The sequence below is a fragment of the Lactuca virosa genome, chromosome 3 (assembly GCF_052849685.1).
Source record: "Lactuca virosa cultivar CGN04683 chromosome 3, Lactuca_virosa_CGN04683_v6, whole genome shotgun sequence".
NCBI classification, from domain to species: domain Eukaryota; kingdom Viridiplantae; phylum Streptophyta; class Magnoliopsida; order Asterales; family Asteraceae; genus Lactuca; species Lactuca virosa.
The window spans coordinates 204,809,530-204,815,592 of NC_136428.1; positions in this window are offsets into that span (position 1 = coordinate 204,809,530).

Below are 6,063 nucleotides of genomic sequence, written 5' to 3' on the forward strand. Positions count from 1 at the left end.
GTTCTCATCCTTTCAATCTCCAATCTTTTCAGTAAATACTCATATGTCCTTTCGCATTTGAGACACAAGATAACTTGTGTGTATAAAACCGAGCATCATTGAATATGTGAAACTGAAAATGCCATAAGTACCATGAACAAGACTTTAGGAAAATCAGAGAGATTTTCATGCAAGAGTGTGCCACGGAAAAAGAAATAAAGAAAGATATATCTGTAGGATATTAGTGATGTCTTAAAAGACATAAAACTATAGATTCCGCGCAACGATCTCTTCTTTCAAAGTCAAGAGAGACTATGAAGTTTCTGTGTGGTTTCCCGTTGAAATACGATCAAGTGTTTGATAAGAAACATTGAAAGACATCTTTTGATTAGGCTTAATGGGTGGCTAACTCTTCAACCAAACAACGAACTTGATATAAGTACGAATGTTGGATGAAGTACTCGTGTGACCAGTGTAGTCAGTTGAACGAGTAGGTTTGGAATTATTTTAGTGACAAGATAAAACTTTGAAATCTCAAAAAAAAAAATTGGATCTTATAGGAAGAAGTGTCTTGGAACTACAACACTTCATAAAGATCTCGCAAAAGAAAAAGAGATTCCTTGATATAGACCACGAAAGTGGCTTTCGTTAATTCCACGGCGAAAAGCTAGAACATTTAATTGTCCACCGTCAATTCATGTAAGTGTGTTGGATTTGGGGTTTCACTCAGTTCGTGGTGAACGAAACTAAGATCATTAACACAGATATTGTGTAACCATAAACCTCAGTGGTATAGCTGAGAGTCTCAAGGGTTACATTTATGAGTGCGAAGGTAATGGAGAATTGTGAAGGTGGTTCCAGAGAAGCGAACGTACCTCTGCTATACGAAAGTGACTAAGCGGATAACTCGTAACTCAAAGAGAGAAGAGTAAGGTAGCTGATGACAAATGTGAATTTAACAGCCTGATTGGGAAGAAATGATTGGTAGAATCGATTCATTAAGGCTTCACATCGAGTCAATTGAGGCTTCGGACAACATACAGCAGCATGCTTCTAGGGACACTTAGCTAATACATAGATAATGAAACTTATACATGCCCTATCACACGAATTGAGATCCGAATCTGTGCCTCCATGATCTTCTTAAGATATTTTTGGTGTTTTTGAAATTTGTGAAAATAAAAGAAATAAAAATAAACACAAACAAAATATTATTGTATTTTGAGATTTTCTGAAAAAGAAATAAAAACAGAAAAGATTTTTGAATTTTGAATAAAATAAAATGGAAAGACATAATATACAAAGGAAAACAAAATAATGCCAAAGAAAACAAAAAAAAAGTTGATAGAGCGAAAAAATCAGAAACGAATTAGAGCGAATTAGGACGAACGTTCGTGTCAATTCGTGTCCCGAAAAAATCGAACACGAATTAGAGCGAGCGCTCGTGCCAATTCACGTAACAAGAATAAAACTGAAAGTGGTACCAAAAGAGTTAAAAAGAACAAATACTTTTGTATTTTTGAATTTTTCAAATAAATGATTTTTGAATTTTTGAAACATTATACATAAAGTACAAAAGGATATTGGTAAAACCGAACCACAAATGAACAGTGGACTGTGAGTCACTACGAGCGTTCGCATCGATTCGCATGGACAACTTTGTTAAAGCGAATGTGATTTTGGTACAGATTCAGCTTCCATCATTCCTAGGCCTTGGAGAATTCTATTAAAGGTTGTTTCAAGCAAGGCTTTTGTGAATATGTCGGCCAACTGATCAGTGGATCTCACAAAATGAATTTCAACGTTGTCGTCTTCTACGTGATCCTTGATGAAATGATGCCTGAGTGCTATGTGTTTCGTCTTTAAGTGTTGCACTGGGTTGTGACAAATGTGAATGGCAATTTCTGAGTCACAATATAGTGGTATTCGTTTCATGCTTAAGCCATAATCACGAAGCTGACTTTGAATCCAAATGACTTGAGATGTACAAGAGGCAGCAGCTATATATTCATCTTCAACTGTTGACAAGGACACACACGTTCGCTTCTTGGATTGCCAACTGACAAGTTTTCCATCTAGAAATTGGCATCCTCCAGTTGTGCTTTTTCTATCTAATTCATATCCCCGAAGGTCAACATCCGAAAATGCTTGTACAAAGAAGCCTGATTTCGCAGGGTGCCATATGCCAAGTGATGAAGTTGGTTTCAAGTATATGAAAATATTCTTGATGGCCACCATATGAGGTTCGTGAGGATTTGCTTGGAACCTAGCACAATAACAAACGGAAAACATAATATCTGGTCTGCTAGCTGTTAAATACATCAGTGATCCTCTCATTTGACGATAAAGGGTCATATCAACAACTCGTTTTTCCAGAGATGATGTCAGTTTCATTCCGAACGCCATTGGTGAAGGGTTTTTAGCATTCTAACACTCCTATGGTGTCCATGCAATCCTAGAATCTTTGGATCTATGTTTTCTCTATTATACATGCATACATTCAATATTCCAAAGCATCATTCTAACTAGCATACAATGGATTATAAACAACATGAAATACAAGTTATATGACATACCTTTTAGTGTAGTTGAAACCTCGTACCTTTAAGAACTTAGTGCCCCAAGTGTTGCACCTCAAATGGAATCACACAACACCACGAACAATGGATGAACTTGAGAAGATGTCACTTGCACTCATAAAATCGGTTTGCCCTCTTCTGTTTCCACTCTGTTAGGTCTAGGTAACCACTAGTCCAATTTCATGAGCTTTGGGGTTTCTTATATAGTGCGGAAAACTAGGGTTACACCATGTAAACCCTAATAACTTTCCATATCCCTCATGATCCATGGGTTAAAACCTCCATGGAGTATCCATGGGTCACCACATGGGTTTAGCCCAACATGAAGAACTATGGATCATAAGCCCACATTATAAGAACAAATGATTTACATGATCAATCCCCATATATTTAATTAGTCTCTTTTGATCACAAAATTAATTCCAAATTAATTCTTGATAAATACTAATTAAATAATTTGATTTCATATTAATATATTAGAACTTATAATATATTAATAAACCATAAATAACCTCTTCTCAATTATCTATCCTTCAGATTGTTCCGGTGCCATGCAACCTAAATGGACCATGCTACTCTCGGGTCAAGTACATACCAATAATAGTTATGGACTTAGACACTAATCCAACAGTCTCCCACTTGGATAAGTCTAATAACTATTAATGCAAGTACGACTCCACAACCCGACTAGCAATCGTAGCTCTTAAAAGCCGCTGTAGAACTCTGACCCAGTCAATGACGCGTCTATTTGATAAGGGATCATATATTCCTCCATTCTAGATATTATATGGACTGAGACATGGATTATAATCATTCTCTCTGTCCATCTGTTGTTTCCCGATTTCTGATTTATGACGACCGACTAATTGAACAAATCAAATCAGTCCAGGCCTGGTGTCATCACTAAATCATCGAGGGGCCCACAGATATCACTTTTATCCACATGTAGTAAAAGGAATGGATAAACTTCGACCCAAATGCTCGCTTGTACTTACTCATCAAATCAAACACAACGATATGTTTTCTAACACCAAGTTACTGGTGCGTTTACATATGTCAATGTGCAAGAGACTTGCAACTACAACTCACACGTCTTGGTTTCAAGAATATAGCATATTATCGTCTCACAATCACTCGTGATAAAATGCATGAAGTGATTTAGATGAGCATGGGTTGAATCTAATACTCTAATCTTATTCCAGGAGTACTCATGAACACTGTAGCCACCTTGTCCTAGACAAACTACAGACCCATTCATGACATTCTTGCCTCAATACCTACTTCCAAAGTATGATCGACTGTGGATGGTTTGAATAACCTAGTTATTCGGGAAGTCAAAACATGAAAAGCAAAACACAAGAACAATACTAATCCTATATAGCCCAAAAACTTTTGAGTCATATTGATTACTCATTATTCATTGTATAATGTTTCGAATAATCAACTTAATACTTGAATTAAAACAATAGTCATGCCATGCTCCAAGCATTCACACTATGTTTGTCTAAACAATAGTTATGCCATGCACCAAGCATGCACACAATGTTTTTCCATGTTCCTTACTTTGTGAAATAGATCAATTGAAAAACATTTCAATGATGCTCATTTCAAAATTCCAAATCCTTATTGCAAGTGTAAGAATTCCAAAGAATTCCAAATTCTTGTCAGTGCTAGAAAGTGTTAGATTCTAAACTATCATGAAAAGATTCCTCTGTAATGTCTAGGTGCCAAAAGTCACAGAGACTTGACCAATGATATTACAATATCCTTTGGAGATTGTTACAAGATAATTCCATGGAAATGAAGTCTCAAATTCAAAGTACATTCCTTTGAACATCCTTCTTGCATAAAAGTTTCTAACTTTCTCATCTATTCTTCGACTCCCAATATGGAAACATTCTATATTTGTAATACGACAACTCATTATTAATAGACTCCTGTCTATTCATAATAATGTCAATATGGTCCTTCCATTACTATACTTCCAACTGTCCTTAAGTGATCAATCCTTGGCGAACCATACATTATCCTTAACAGTTGTTTAACCACTTTAGTCATATTCTAGTTCTATTCCTATTTCCCTCCAAATGCCCTATGCATTCGGAAAATTAGAACACGGGAATATTATAGCATATGAATCGATCCTATACCCGAATCATATGGGACACGATTCATAATGTCTAACATAAAGACATGATACTCAATCAGTCTTTTGCTATAATATTTCTATTTGCCATGTTCTCATAATTCTGACTATGAAGAGGGATGCCATAATCATAATCAAATTTTGAGAACACAATTAACATTTCCATATATAGAATTTCCTTATGTTGAACCATTCCAACATAACATTCATATATATTTGACTAAATTTGATTAAAATCTCACAATATAGGTTTTTAGATTTGAAATGAAGTATAAATTCCTCTCCCTTAATTATAGCAAAACAACTTTTCAAACCCTGCAACTTTGGGAATTGAAACCTTTGTTTTTCTATAATTAACATTGCTAACTTGCAACACATACCATAATAATTATGCTCCCACTAGCGTAATAATTATTATTAGCATAATAGTTACGCTCCCACTAGCTTTGACATGTATTCAGAAATCAGCTGGACTTCTAGAAATCAATACTTATTGACTTTCATTACCAAAGTTTAGATTTCTGATACGAGATGCTTCGATAAGACTTTATCTAGGCTTATCAAAATCATACACCTTTCCTTAGATAGCTCACTTGTGTGTCTTAAAATTTTTAGAACTTACAGCCATAAGTCTGAAATGTTTAGACCTTTGCCATTTCTCACAATTCAAATTATGAAGATGGATGTTGTAATCATAATCGAATTTGAGAATGCAAATATCATAATTTCTATCTCCATAAAATCTACTTAGTGAAAGCGTTTCCTCACAATCATTTTCATGAAGCAGAGAGAAACCTTATGACACTTAGATTTTATGGTATATGTGTTCCTATCCATGTGAATTAGTCATGACCATAATCATAAGACATGGTTAGTGACAAATCCGAACTTATATGGACTGAACTTGTTCAATCTTAATTTCTTTCCACCTGGCAGCACAAGGGCCTACCATTGCTTCCAGGTTGTTATGCAACCAATTGAGGACTCTCAGAACTCACATGCATAGTCAGATTTAACTGGAATGGGCACAGAAACAAGAATATGTCAACACAATAGGTTACAAACCTCAATTCGTGTGCTAGTGTTTAACAATAGGTTTATTCTTGATTAGTTCTTGAAACTTGTCAAGATCTTTAAGACTCCCATTGACCTCTTGACATATATGATTCACTTTGTCAAGGAACATTACCTGACAAACCAATATTCAAGAGTCAGTGTGGATTCTAATCAAGACAAACACTTCACACAATTGGCCTTAGTTGGTCTTTGTTTTATCCAAAACATCACAACTTACCAAATTCAAATGTACAAGAGTAGAAAACTTTTACTCTACATTTGATAAGTGTTTTAAACCTTTCT